Raw genomic sequence first — 16,490 nt, forward strand, 5'->3', positions numbered from 1 at the left:
ACAAAATTCGATCATCAAACGATTGAAGGGGGAAAGACTTTCAATGAACAAAACACCATCACCAAACGATAAAAGGCATTCGTACTTTCAGTTAACAAAAAAACCATCACTTAACGTCAAATGGTGAAAAGACTTTCAATGAACAAAACACCATCACCAAACGATAAAAGGCATTCGTACTTTCAGTTAACAAAAAAACCATCACCTAACGTCAAATGGTGAAAAGACTTTCAATGAACAAAACACCATCACCAAACGATAAAAGGCATTCGTACTTTCAGTTAACCAAAAAACCATCACTTAACGTCAAATGGTGAAAAGACTTTCAGTCAACAGAACACCTTCAACAAACGATAAAAGGAGAAAACACCTTAAAGTAAAAACGAGAACCATCCATAATCAGGAAATAAATACAGAAGAGCACGGACGATAAATATATAATAACTTAAAATACAAAACAATCGCCAATACTATCACAAGATAAACAATCGTTGATAAAGTCATATTCTCCAAGCTGAAGAGTTTTGCAATATACGACATATACTGGTCTTTAAAATCCCTATTACAAAAGAATACTCAAACCAAAGTATTTTGCTGTATTGGATGTTTTTTTTAAAAGGTGGTATTGGTGTCTTTCGCCATCTTGGATTGTAAAAAACAGAGAACCTAAGGTCCAGATTTTTAATCTAGTTATCAAAATTTGATGCAGGAATGCATATAACTAAACGAAGATGTTATAAGATTATAGCCTATAAACATTTACATTTTTACAAGTGTTTATTGTTTTGCTTGATTTATAAGTTTTAAAATTGACGTTTTAAGGGGAGGTAACTTTATAATAGTGCATTTCTGAAGGAATCTACATGGAATTTCGCTAGTTTGTATTTTAGCCGGAAAAAACGCATGGTGACCCTATCTTTTCTTTTGATATTCTCAAAGCATTTTCTAACATTTATCTACTCGTATTTTATTTTTTAGTTTAGCTTCTAATCACAGAATAGTGTTTTATTTCTCTGTATAATCCATGCAAAACGTGTCATTTTGTCACAACATGTGGCTTAAGAAAATGTGCGATGACCCATCATTTTTATTATCTTTTTGATAAATATGTCAGTATGAACAACGTTTTGGCAAAGAATGAACAAATTCATCATTTTTAATTTAGACTCCCATACCACCTGAACAAAGTTGCTTATACAATGTATGTCATTGATGTCATTATTCTTATATTCGTCATAATCATGCCATTAAATCATTTCAATATGACCATCCTTAGATAATCATCATCATATAATACATTGCAAAATGCTCTTCTTTATACAATTAAAAACATTATCAGCTGATTTACACATGCAATTGTACATGTATAACCAATCTTTATGACGTAAGAAAACGGCCTTTTCAAACTTTAATGTGTCTCTTCCAAACAATTATAGAAAACCAGCTCAATTTACACGTTGTTATTAACAGCAGCTGTTTAAAAAATACAAACTTTTACACTAGGCATGCGCCTTTGCACTATAATTCTTAAATACTTGTTCTTTGAATTATTTAATCTTGGTTTGTAATGTTTTGCCGACACAACATAGAAACTTATTTCTTAGAAGGCATGTTCAGTAGTTGTCGTTTGTTCATGTGGTTTATAAGTGTTTCTCGTTTTTATATAGACTAGAACGTTGGTTTTCCCGTGTGAATGGTATTATACTATTTTTTTGGGCCATATACAGCTTACTATTCGTTGTGAGTTAAGCTCCATGTTGAAGACAAAACGTTCACCTCTTATGGTTCTGACTTGGATGGACAGTTATCACATTGGCCATTATACTACATCTTATTATATCTATACAAATAGAACTGACATGAAAAAGATGAAACAAATCAATTAAAAACTTACGGTCTACTTTATAACAAAACAATTTACGAAAAAAGATATTACGACAAATATGGACCAACGACATCTAATGAATGTGGTAGGACTAAATATATTTGAAGGCGCCATCCCACCCCTAACATCGGACAGTGATGCAACTGTACAACATAAGAACAAACTATAAACATCAGTTGAAAAGGACTTAGCTTATCAGATCGATATAAAGCAGAAAACATTTAAAGAAAAATACAGACCGAATGTGGTAGTTTACGTATTAATCCTTAAAACCAAACAAAAAGTCACAATTTAAGTACAGATCTGAGAGCACTCACGGATACTGACAGAAAGTTTAACATATGTATATCCATTCCTGGTCAATGAATTGTTAATTAAGCAAAAAAAATATGATTTATTCCAGACGTCTTACAATTGCAAAATTTAACGAAAGTCCTATGCAAAAAGTAAAATCACAAATATACCAAACCTCGCGAAAAATTCTAAACGGAAAGTACCAAATCAAATGGAAAAATCCAAAACTCACACACATCAAACGAATGGATAACAGCTGTCATATTCCAGGCTTGATACGAGTATTTTCCTATGTAGAAAATGGTGAATTAAACCTGGTTTTATACCTAGATAAATCTCGCACTTGTATGCTAGTCGCATCATATTCAATTATGTTGACAGCGATGTGTGAACAAAAACAAACAGACATAATAGGTAAAAATGTCAAAAAGGAGCCAACATTGTGTTATAATCTTAATCCCTTTAAAGATAAACAAATATGTAACATGGAAGAAAAAAGTTCATATAGAAAAAGCGTATTAGCAAAACTGAAAGACATTAATACAAAAATGTACAATAGCACAATAACACAATAACTAGATGTATAATTACGGAGCCACGTCGTATGTATCAAATAAACACAAAAATGCAACGGGGACTATGGTTTGATGTAATAAATAAAGGCATCATAGAAACCAGGATTGAAATTTCATATATACACCAGACGTTCGTTTTGTCTACAAAAGACTCATCAGTGACGCTCGAAAAAAAAAAGTTAAAGGCCAAATAAAGTAAAAAATTGAAGAGCATTGAGGACCAAATTTCCTAAAAGTTTTGCCAAATACAGCTAAGATAATCTATTCCTGAAAAGCCTTAGTATTTCAAAAATTCTAAATTTTGTTAACAGTTAATTTACAAATATGAACATATGAATGATAACTCAATTCAACACAAAAGTAGAATGAAGTAGTTGGTTGGATATGCATCAATGGGATGCAAACTTATGACAGACACACTATGAAATATAGATTGAAATGGCGTAACCAGCTGATATATGTTAGTTAACAAAAATAAGTAAACATACACTGAACGGATATGTGTGATCTATGAAAAATTCTATGATGAGTCTTATGTAGACGAAATGCACGTCTCTGGTGTACTAAATTGTAATCCTGGTACATTTAATAAATTTTTACACCACTGAGTCGATGCCTCTGCTGGTGAACGTTTCGTCCACGAGGGTGTCACCAGCCCAGTATTCAGCACTTCGGTATTGGACATGAATATCAATTGGTCATTTTTATAAATTTCCTTTAACTTTACGATTTTCTTATTCCAGGCATAGATTATCTTAGTCGTGTTTGGCACAACTGTTTGGAATTTTGGATCTTATTAGTTCTTCAACTGTGTACTTGTTTGTCTTTATAATTATTTTGATATGAGAGTTACTGATGAGTCTTATGTAGAAGAAACGCGCGTCTTGAGCGTACTCAACCATAATCCTGGTACATTTTTTCTACACACCAGTTTATTTTCGCGGATACTTTGTTTCTTGTTAAGCGCTTTTAAACTGATTTGGTTGAAATTTAGCATTATTTATTCTTAACTTCATAACGTATATTTTTATGAAGATATTTTTTTCGTACAAGTGTTATTTGTCTACTCCTTCGCGAAATTTCGTTGGTCTACTGTACATGTAAAAATACACGTTCCAAGTAAGGAATATGACAGTTGTACTCCCTTCGTTTGATGTGTTAGAGTTTTTAAATTTGCAATTTGTTTAGAGACTTTCCTTTTTGAATTTTCCTCAGAGTTCAGTATTTTGTGATTTTATTTGTGAATATATAGCAAAACATATTTTGTTATGTATTAACACATAATAAAAAATGGAAAATAACACGTTTTATAATTTATTGCGTCCGAGGCGCTTTTCTGGATTTACCTTCATCAGGAACGCTCAAAGCCAAACATTTGAAATCCGAAGATGTATAAGTACCGAAAATCGTTGAAGAGCTATATGTCAAAAATACCTAAAATAAATAGCCAAATTCGTCTAAAGCCAACTTTGCATGAGGGAGTTGAAACCTTAGTTTCATAATAATTTCAAAAATTTATAAACCGACAATTTAAGTAAAGTTTGTTAAATCATGTCAGTACCGAAGCACTGACTACTGAGCTGATGATACCCTCGGGGACTGATAGTCCACAAGCAGAGGTATCGACCCAGTGATGTAAAAAATGGATAAATAATAAAAGTTAATGTGCAGATTAGACAATATTCAAAGATCTGTCGGCGGTGTTGAATTGATACCCTTAAAGTATCTTTGAGTTTACATTAATATTAAAAAAATGTATCAATATTTAAGGACTTCATAAAAAATACCGTAAAAGTTAGGATGTTGTATCAATCATTTTATAAGATTTCTTCAGGAACAACCAAACTTACAAAATATAATTTTTGTTTCTAAGATAGATCAAATGTCTTATAGTAATAATAAAGAGAAGGTTGACATATCAATGTTTTAAAATCTCAAAACTTAATGTTTGATAAGTTATTGGACTAAATATTGCATTAAAACGCAACAGAAATGCGACATGCGTCCAATCTTTCATGTATGATATATGCTACATGTAAATAGGGAAAGCATTCGTATACTTTTCCATCTTATCCTCATTTACAAAATTATTGTTTAATATTATATTATATATTAGAAATAACATACTTGCAAATACCATGAAAAAATGTGTATTATAAATTTATAAATTTTAAGATCAAGATGTTAAAACAGAAAGATGAAACAACCTTACCTGCTTCGTAAAGGCAAAGGGTACGTCTCAATGTTAAGGAATAAATGTAAATAGTTTACATTATCCTTGTAGATATTTTTACATTTCTATATCTGCAGTTTCTCTTACGCACTAAAGTTATTAATTTGGCGTCAATAGGTCAAGAAAAAGCATGTTAACTAATACATTCGGTAATATAGATAAGCAAGCAGTGGGAATTTATAATTGTATTCATACAGTTTATCCTCATTTATAATGTATATTTTATGGATCTATCAAAGCCCCTGAGATAAAATACTGTTAAGTATACCCTATTGACTTATAAATGACGTACATGCATACAAGTTATCTATTTAAAGAAACAAATGTAATCCTTTTATATTTTTGAATGATAAAAGAAATTCGGGCAAACAGAAGTTCAATTAAAAATGTATAACAAAAATATTAAACTCCAACATCAATTCAAAAAAGGGATTACATAAAAACTGCCACAATCGAACGCTACCGTTCTATAATAATTTTTTGTCGAAGAAACTAGTGAGCTAAATCTAGTTTTACGGCTAGCTAAACCTCTAATTTGTAAATTTGTTTATAGTTCCGTTATTTGAGTATGCAACCAAACTAGACATACAGATTAATGTGTCGGAAATTTGAATTCAGCAGTCAAAACATTCAAACATCAAAGACCCACAAAACAACTGACTAAAACTCGAACTGGCGAAAAGATAAGGGCCATGAAGGTTTCAATTTGCAGATATGTAGAAGTCCATGTTTTAGGAATGGGAAACCGCAACAGGGTCTTTGATAACAACAAAAAAAAAAACATCACCAACAGCCACAAAGTTTAAGACGTCACAAAAGAGAGAAAAAAGATACTAAACGGACATTCAAACGCATAAATATATTGTGGCAAAAAAGACAATAAGACATATTATGTAGACGAAACGCGCGTCTGGCGTACTAAATTATAATCCTGGTACCTTTGATAACTAATAACAATATAGAAAACTAAACACTGCAACATGAACCCAACAAAAACCAGGGGTAATCTCAGTTGCTCTGGAAGGGTACGCAGATAATCCTGCTACACATTCGCGATCCGTCGATAGATATTCTTGTGTTGTTTAAACTGTTTTATTAAAGGGCATAAACATTCCATAAACTTTGTGCCAAATCTATTTAAGACAATATGATCCATTGATAGAAAACAAACTTACTATTTCGAATTGTTTTAATATTTTCTGAACAGAAGTTGCTTATTTAAACTTCGTTTAAAAACATGCAAAATTACCGGTTACTCTGTTTTACTTGACGTAAGTGTTCTAATTGTTTTCTAATGTCCTTTGTAAGAAATTAAAAAAAAATCTTTTTGCTTTTTAATTTGTTCTCTATAATGAGCTGTGAATATTTGTTTATAAAGTGTGGAAATTATTATACATTCAATAGAAACATAACTTTAGTACAACACTGAATTAGAAGGTAATACAAACAAAATATCCATGATAATGAATAAGCAAATTGTGCATTGTGTCAACGAAACATGAATTGTGTATTATGCATTTGTCCAGAAAAAATCCAAGATAGTGAGACTTAAGCAATACAACAGAAACACAACTGGGTTGAAAAGAAAAACTACGAATTGTGGTTTACATACCAGTTCATTTGACGTAAGTGTTCTAATTGTTCGAACCCAGGATGAACTTCCCTGATGAAAAACAAACATCAGAAATAGAATTAATTAAAATTCAGAATAGAGAACAGTTAACAAGATAAAACATTTGAATAGGAGCGACTCAAATAAAGTTCATTACATTGATTAAGCTAAAATTAGTTGTATAGCCTTAAAGTTTACATCTCGTTTTCGGAATCGTCACAAATTAATATCCCAATTATATTAGAAAATATGCGATAACTGATAACTAGCGTGTAATGTTCTACATATCATTTAAAAGTATATTAACCAACAAATTAAAAAAAAACCATGATTTTGTGTTTGCATTATGATTTAATTCAAAAGAAAAACTGCTCATGCCAATGTTTTTAGCTTCATTTTAAAGGTGTCTCGCTGTTATAAATTTATTTTGTGCGCGTCTTTAAAGTCATAGTTCGGATGAATAAGTGAGCTGAATATGTTAAAATTTTGCTCGCAACATTATCGTGAACTATTGACGAAAATTAGCATCATGGACAGTTTTTACAATGTGAAAAAAAAGATTGTTTTAGATTGGAAATAAGAAAAAAAAATCCCAATCAGCCGCCTTCATTATCATTAAAGATAAGTGATATAAGTGGCTTTCGATAGTATCAGAAACTTTATGCATGTCCTTTATGTTAGAAGCTATATGAAGTCAGCTCTGTTTAACTGCATGTTACTTTCAAAACAGCGTCAGTTATGTAGTGTCAATTTTTTTTTCCCGATAAACAATTGCAACATTTGATATTTTAGAGGCGTTTTATCAAGGATTTTTTTTTTCAACACTTGCCAACTGATATGAATGAAAAATACATAAGAGTTCCATTAAAATGACATGAAATGGACTTTTCTTGAGCCAATTTTGAAAGATAGAAAATACGAAACGATCTAACAGAAGTGTAAATACATATCCCGTTACTGTTTGATATCGTTATACTGTTCATGACTGTTCGTATTTATTTGGAAGAAAATATCATTTAATTTCATAAAATATTCATATCGTGCAATGTAGGTTTAATATCACGTCAAGTTTCTACACAATTTGTTATTCATTAAGCCAAAGGGATGGTAAATAAGTTACATTTCTGTGTTTACAGGTTCATAAAATATTTGTAACAATTTATAGCTGTAGTATAAAAACAGTAATATAAGGTCAATGTCAAAAAGCTCTTTCGTAATCGGCATGAAATCACAAAGAGCTCCAAGCTTTTTCTATGCCTCGTACAAAACATTTACTGTTTCTTTGACATTGACCTAATATTGAATATATATACATATCTTCAGTTCCAAAAATTGTCAGTAAGATTATTTATAAATCAGTCAAACTTTATAAATTACTTAAATTGTTTAAGGAAAAAGTCGGAATTGTTCATCCTAAGCTCCATGCAAGTAAAAGTCAGATATTTAAATTTCGAGTGCTCACTGCGAGTACAACAAATTCGAGTCACATACCTAGCAATCTCCATGTAGCTAGATGAGTATGTGAATTTCTTTGTCATAAAAGTGGAAGTTTAGCTAGCTATAATATCAGGTTTAATCCATCAGAAAATGCCTGTACCAATTCAGTAAATATAACAGTTGTTGTCCATTCGTTTTATGTATATGAGGTTTTGATTTTGCCATTTGATATGGGACTTTCCGTTTTAAATTTTCCTCGGAGTTCAGCATTATTTGAAATATAACACCAACGAGCTTTATTAATATAAAAATATGAAATTAAAAATATGGAAAGACACACAAACAGTTGTATCCCCTTATACCCAGTTTCTTTTCAATAGTCTAGTCACGAAAATAACAGATACCGCATTATCCAAGAATAACGAGAGAATAGCTTTCCCAAATATAAACAGACAACATAAGTCTATGTAATCCCTGAAAAAATTACAGAAATAATTTGACATAGATTAAGTGACAGACCTTATTAATTGCCAGAAAATAAATTAGCTTTAATCAGTTAAAAAGGGACACGAAAAAGATGAAGAAACACTTTAACACAATAAGAATATAAGATAAAAGATGTATCACATGCATGTAGTATGCATTAACTATTCATTCACGCGCAACATTTAAAGATTATTATACTTTACGTTAAAATGTCAGATCTTGATTGGTTCTTACGAGGGAGACAATTTACTCTATCCTATGGTTTAGCGGGACATATTTTTTTTGAATGTCGCCCTCTCATGTGGACCAATCACAAATCGATTATTCAAAAAACAATGCATTGCATTTACATCAATGATTCTAAAGACAAAGCTACAGTTTTACGTTTTTCATTGATTGTCACTTTAAAAAAAGTACTACTTACTTCGCTTTTGTTATTCAGTTTGTACAGCTGATCACAACTGTAACGTTGTTTTGTAAACATCTTCATAGATCATTAATTTTAATTTAAGTTTGACTGACAATAATGATAGTATATTCAGCATAATAAAGTAAGGGAACACATAGCTGAGAGTCGGAAATTCAAGTAAAGATATTGTATTTGAATCAAAATTAAAACTATTATTATTGAATTTTCGAATCCAAGATGGTCCATCATGACTAATGCAGTTACCAGATAAAATAAGAACACATTTACTGCTTTCCTGTCGTTTTTCTTTATTAACATTAAAGAGGTACAGTCTATAAATTCGTCGCGTGAAGTCAGAGAACAAATCATGCATATATTTTTTAAAGTTTTCTCACAAAAATGAATTACATTGTATATGAGTCTCCGTATTGTTTATTTATACTAAGAAAATGTGGTGTGATTGCCAATGAGACAACTCCCCACAAGAGACCAAAATGACACAGAAATTAACAACTATAGGTCGCCGTACGGCCTTCTCTCATATCCTCGGCTAATAACGTACAAGTTGGATGCATTCTGATATCATAAGATGAGGTTAACAAGTAAATATAACAAAAGTTACTTGTTATTCATTTTTTTACGTTTTTAAACGCTTTAAACGTTCTAATTGAACCTCATAGTTTGTAAAATTCAATGCTCACATTTTTCATAAATGAGATGCCATTTTGAAACAACCAAAACACTATAAAGTTAACATAACTATTTGAATCATCTTCCAAACTGTCGAACGCTTTTCGCAAATTGAATTACCAGTCGTCAAATGAATTAGCATTTTGAATCGAATTGTCTTTGTTTTGAGATAGCTAAGTCTTTCAAAGTGTCAGCTGATAATTTGCAGGCTGTGTGCATGTGTGTTCTACTTTTTAATGCAGATTTGTATGAACTCAAAAGAATTGTAAATCTAAAAAAGTCATCCAATGTTAGCATTTGTAAAAAAAGCAGGAAAATATGAAATCGTTCAAATTGACAACATAAATAAATAATTTTCTTTAAAACTGTTTGGAAGTCTAAAAATAAAGATGTAATGTTTCTTTGTATATGTTAGATGTTTATCTAACGGCACTACACAAACGCTTGAAAAAATATCAGTTGTTTGTGTCAATGATATGATGCATATGAGAAAATAATTAGTATAAATATTATTAGTTACTGTGTGTCTTTATTATCGGTAATATGTAAACAGCGTACCAAGTTCATAAAACAAACAGAGAAAATCCGGTAACACAGTTCTGAAATCTACAGCTTGATGCTACATGTATATCGAGATTTATTGACATGTAGTATAGACTTATTGGTCAAATTTCTATTGTCAAAAGACTTTCCAAAATAGTCACGTGAACTTATCTTAACTTCAAATAAACAAATTGTCGACTTTATCAATTAACAAGTTGAATTCATCATGTCGACTTCTTGTTACAATGTCATTACATTTATATTAGCAAGTCGACATTGCAATGCAATTATTCCTTCGTCATTTCAACAAGTCGACTCCACTTAATGATTAGATTATAACACACAACATAACTAATAATTCCGACTTATTAGCAACAAAATAACTTTACAAGAGGTGTTCCATATAAGCTTCCATAGTTGTTCCTTCAATATTTACTTCCTTGTGAGAATATGTTTGTTTTAATATTAACTTTAATATATTATATTATGTTAACTTCATACATCAGATTTCTACAATGACTCAAATGGTATAAGTTGACTCTGTACTTTAAAAGACCCGTCAGTATGATATTTGTCTATAATATGTCATTATGATATATTTCTATTATGAATTACTTTATACGTTGAACCACAAACGTCAAAATCAATCAATGGCGTAGTGGAATTGACAATTTTTGGATTCTCATAAATTCTATGTATAACTTTTGAACTAGTTTGAATCTCGGTCTATTTCTGTAATTTGTTCTTACATACTTTTGATTTTTTAACTCTGTATGCGTACATTGCCTATGAAAAATTTTTAAAATTGTTTGTATGCACATTGAACATCAAATTTATGTGACGTATATAATTTTTCTAACGTCAGACACTCAAATCAATCCATGTGTTCTTAGACAGTAGATGTTATTGTGTCCTGTTAAATTGTTCCCTTTAAAAAGTTTTGGATTCTCATATATTCTATGTATAATTTTTGGACTAGTTTGAATCTCGGTCTATTTCTGTAATTTATTCTTACATACTTTTGATTTTTTAACCCTGTATGCGTACATTGCCAATGTAAATTTTAAAATTGTTTGTGTCCTGTTAAATTGTTCCTTTTAAAAGTTTTGGATTCTCATAAATTCTATGTATAACTTTTGGACTAGTTAGATTTCTAACCCTGTCTGCGCTCATTGCCTATGTAAAATTTAAAATTGTTTATAATCCAGGTACTTTTGATAACTATTGTATGCACATTGAACGGACAAATTTATGTGACGTATATAATTTTTCTGACGTCAGACACTCAAATCAATCCATGTGTTCGTAGATAGTAGATGTTGTTGTGTCCTGTTAAATTGTTATACGATGATGACTGATGTTCCCATATTTTGACTATTTTATTGATTGTGACTATTTTATTGATTGTGACTGTTTATTTAACGCATCATGTAAATGTAACGGAATTTGATGAGACTGTTATTAAAGTGAGAGGGTTAGCGCTATAGAACCAGGTTTAATCCACCATTTTCTACATTTGAAAATGCCTGTACCAAGTCAGGAATATGACAGTTGTTGTCCATTCGTTTTTGATGCGTTTTGTTTTTTGATTTTGCCATGTGATTATGGACTTTCCAAATTGATTTTCCTCTGAGTTCAGTATTTTTGTGATTTTACTTTTTAGCAACATAGCTGATACATGTAATCTTAATTTGCAGGTTGTGTGTACCTGACTTTTTTAATGCAGATTTGTTTGAACTAAAAAGACTCTAAAATCTAAAACAGTCATTCAACGTAAGTATTTGTGAAAAAAGCAGGATAATATGAAGTCATTAAAAATGACAACCTAAAATAATGATTTTCTTTAAAACTGTTTGGAAGACTAAAAATTAAGATGTTATGTTTATTTGTAAATATATTAGTTATTTATCTTACGGGCCGCTGTACAAACGCTTGAATAAATATCAATTGTTTGTGTCAGTGATTTGATGCATATGAGAAAATGATTAGTATAAATATTATAATACTGTTTGTATTCATTAACTGTAATATGTAAGCGTGTGCCAAGTTCATAATACAAACTAAGGAAATCAGGTAACACAGTTCTGGAACTGACAGCTTCATGCTATATCTTAATTTTATTTACATGTAGAATAGACTTATTGGTCAAACCTCTCTTGTCAGAAGAAAAGGTTTAATTTACATGTAGAATACACTTATTGGTCAAATCTCTCTTTTTAAAAGAAAAGAATTTATTTACATGTAAATAGACTTATTAGTCAAATCTCTCTTTTCAAAAGAAAAGGATTTATTTACATGTAAAATAGACTTATTGGTCAAATCTCTCTTGTCAAAAGAAACACTTCCCTTAAATGTGTTGTTGCTTGAATCTCTACTTCCTGATGAGGATAATATTATGTTTTAATCGATTTATATATGAAAAAAAAACACTTTCAAAGCTGTTATTTCTGCATGCCCAAGAATAACTGTTCACAATTGAAAATTTGAGGACAATCATTTAAATTGGGCTATTATTTTACTCAACAAAATATTCATTTGTTTATCAACGTTACTTAACTCTACATAACGCATTGCTTCATACTTTCCTATGATACTGTCTGCAACGGTGCCCCTAGCAGACCTCCAAACAGAACTCGTGCACAGTGTCTGAGAGACCTGGCAAATGTTTTGTAAAATTTAATTTTGTTATCATCTTTTAATCGGTTGAAGGGTGTGTTTATTATTTAAATTTATAACTCATTATCACGTTTTATTATATTTTGTACTTAATGATAACTAAGTTATTTCAAATAATATTGAGTATCTCTTTCTAATCCTTGATTGTCAATTACAGGGTTTATATATGCTAGCAAAATATTAAGCCAACTCCGCCACAATAAAAAGCTGGTTTATATATACATGTTTTATTGTTTGTTCAGTTTTGAATAGTTCATTACATTGGTTTTGATTATGGACACTATGGTTTTTTTCAAAATCAAGTCCGAATTCAAACAGCTTGCTAGGTTAAAAGCTAAATGCAACATCGACATTATTAACTTTATTTTGCAATTAAGCATTCTTAATTCGAAGCATCACGGATTTTCACAGTTGCAAATACAGTTCCTCCATTAACTGAAAATATCGATAATTGTTCCACGTTTTCCAATATATAACTAATAATTCTGATATCAAATGACGGACTTTAGATAAATCAACACATTTCATCTTAAACGTTGTATTTGTACATATGAGAAATAGACAAAAATCAAATAGGCATCATACAACACGCAACTTTTATTGTTCTTTTAATTCATTAAAATGCTGAGTTAAGTGACGATCTTTATCGAATCCATTAACAACTATTTGCGAACCATTGTGATAATTTGTTACTGTTAAATTGTGCAATAGCAGGTCAGAAGTAAACGGTATCGATGAAATCTTCCTAAATGAATCTGATTATCCAAAGTAGACAATGCTAGGAAATTATAATGTTGTTTTGTTGTTGATTATTGTTAGAGTTTTTCGTTATTTCTTTTGCTTTTGACCAATCTAACAAAGGATGTTTTTGACAGATGGAATATTTGTTTATTTTTTAAAATCCGTTTCTATATGTACGCAAAAGATTGTTATATGGTAATGTTATGAAGTTATGAAAACTTAATTTGATAAGTCTGTGTTGTTGGAAAGATCATTATTTATGTATGACGTTTTCTAAAATACAACATACTTACTATAATGTAGTATACAATCCTGTCGCAATTAATATGCATTTATATTTTGGCATTTCACGCGGCCGTTCGTTCATCGGATACTTTAGTCTTGGATACCACGCGTAATTTTGTTATATTTTGGGGGCTTTGAAATAACATCTAGTAACTGCGAACATTGTGTTTTGTGTTTACGTTAGTTGTTTTATCTGTTTTGATGTTTTGCTTCACACCACTGTTCTGGGTTCGGAAGACCTCAACTATTAGAATATTTCAGAAATATATGAATTTTCATGAAAACAGTACATGTAGTTTCATCTGTTTTGACGCTTTTGAACTTAAACAACCAAAGATTTTAGTTTTGTATTACTTTGAATTTGTTAATAAAGGGTTATAAGAAAAGTGGGGCATCAAAAATAAGAAGAAAATTAAAAAGTTAATCAAAGTTTATTATTTTTATAAAAGTTAAGGCCTTTATAACAACCTGTGCTTTAAGTAGATCGCCTGTTTGGTAGTTTGATACCATTTTAGTTGATTTATATGTCGTTTTATGATTCATAAAGCAGTTGGTAAGAGCTTACATAAACAATTTAAAAAAAAACATGTATTATGTCAATGTTTATGACATACGCATGTACTTTGACAAATTTCCCAGGGATTTAGAAATACAAGATGCCTATAAGATTTCCAGATTTATCCATGAGGACCATCCATAAAGACGGGGGAATGATTTAAACACTGCAATCTCTTGAATGAAAAATAGCTTTAACTTGCAAGGTGCTGTTTACATAAAAATTTCTATGTAATAAATCAGTCTTTATAGGGAAAATAAATGATGATTTTAATATGCTACAAAGAGCAACAGGGTCAAGTTTTCAGTATAGATTTTAAAGAGAAATTATGTAATAACATTAACAGTGTCAATTTTACTGAATGAAATTCCGATTGCACATTTCGACAATAAATGTTTTTTTCGATAAAATATTGGAAAATCATTATAACTTATTAAAACAATGACGAGCGTATAAACCAAAAAGGACATGTAGTCAGAGGATTGCAAAAAAGATATATATTACTTGATTAAAAAAAATTAAATAGCACAATATCCCTTCTATCATGCCAGTACCGAAATGTATAAAATCGAGCATATAATAGTTATGTTCAAATTATTGACTCTGTCGAATGCTATCTGTAAAAGGCGATATATTTGTCAACACGATTCCATAACCTCATCTTTGTATATAACAATCTCATACTAGTACCGTTGTGTAAATCTTTAAACTCACATATTTTATTTCCTCATCGGCACAGTATCGGCTTCTTTTGACGTTCCGGTACATAGTAAATTTGCTGGTTGGTCCATCTTTTTTAACTCCTCTAATATATATGATATATTATAAGTTCCCAATTTGTAGATAATTTATCGAACACATACAAACTGTATGGTTTGTAAAGTCTCTTACTAGTCGGATTCAAGTTCAAAATGGTCAGATTTTGATGAAAGAAAATAATAGCAAAGTTTTTAATTAGACATCACTCAAAGATAAAGGATTTCTGTTTTTGATTTCACCACAAAATATATCATATCGAGATAGTCACATGAAGCATAAGCATGTACGAATAGGTCCAAAAACATTTTACAACCTACATCACAGAGAACGTAGTGTCCCTTACCTTTGCCTGGTTTCGTAAACCGGGACGATGTCACAATGGTCACATGCTGATAACTGATACTCTAAATTCAAAAACGATGGTGATCTCTTATCTATATGCATATGTTCTGGAACATTTATTCGCAACCATATGGGGGTTAGTAAGAATTTTCTTCCTATTCATAACAAAAACGACATCTAAACGGTTTAAACAGGACCAAGGAGGTTAATATAACCTTGAACAGACGAAGAAACTATATGTCGTATAAGGTCATACACACCATGTAACTATTTATATATATATAAGCCTTTTCAAATGCTTGATCTTGTTTGATCAAAATATAATAAAAATAGATAACGATCTTATTCAACAAGTACTATTAGTAACATAGTGTGTTAGTGACCTGGCATGGTATATATTGGGTCAGAAAATTCCATATAGGGTGAGAGCGAATTAGTACCGTAGCACGTCACTAGCACACTATTTAACTGATAATATTAAGTGATTAAGGCCTTTATCTACTTTTATTATATTGTGATCAATGTAACCGACAATCTAAACGTGGGAAATTTAAATAGCAGGGCCGGATCCAGTCATTTTAAAAAGAGGGGTTCTCAACTCAGAGTGAAAATGGGGGGGGGGGGGGGGGGGGGGTCCAACTATATACAATAAAAACTTGTTAGGTTTAAATGTGTTTTATGAATTTCTTTCAATCATAATCATCAATGTTTTTGTCTGTTGAAACCTTTAAGATAGTTTTTCTCAGTACCGTTTTGTTTTTAAAAATGAATGCAACACCACTACCAATCTCAGGCACAGAGTTCATATCCGTTATAAACATGCTCCGCAATACTGCACTTAGTATTGAGTGTAGTGTCACAAAGAATTAAACGGAACAGATATGATCTCTGCGTCGGAGGTTGCACCACTACTAGCCGTGTATGAAATAAGCCCCGCCTCCCTTTTAACCTAATACGGAATATAAAG

At 30.8% G+C, this 16,490-nt stretch overlaps 1 protein-coding gene across 3 annotated transcripts in view; it reads right to left on the reverse strand.

The window, feature by feature from the left end:
- The window catches only part of LOC134706870 (pleckstrin homology domain-containing family G member 7-like), a 75,408-nt gene that overhangs the window by 45,642 nt on the left and 13,276 nt on the right, over positions 1 to 16,490 (reverse strand). The window contains exon 1 of one of the 3 annotated variants that reach the window (XM_063566223.1): positions 4,967 to 5,088. The exons of the other annotated variants lie outside the window; for them this stretch is intronic. The gene's annotated coding sequence lies outside the window, so the exon portion shown is untranslated. Of the gene's footprint in view, positions 1 to 4,966; positions 5,089 to 16,490 lie in introns of those variants that run through there. 3 annotated transcript variants of the gene reach the window in all.

This window comes from Mytilus trossulus, chromosome 1 (genome assembly GCF_036588685.1).
Source record: "Mytilus trossulus isolate FHL-02 chromosome 1, PNRI_Mtr1.1.1.hap1, whole genome shotgun sequence".
NCBI lineage: Eukaryota > Metazoa > Mollusca > Bivalvia > Mytilida > Mytilidae > Mytilus > Mytilus trossulus.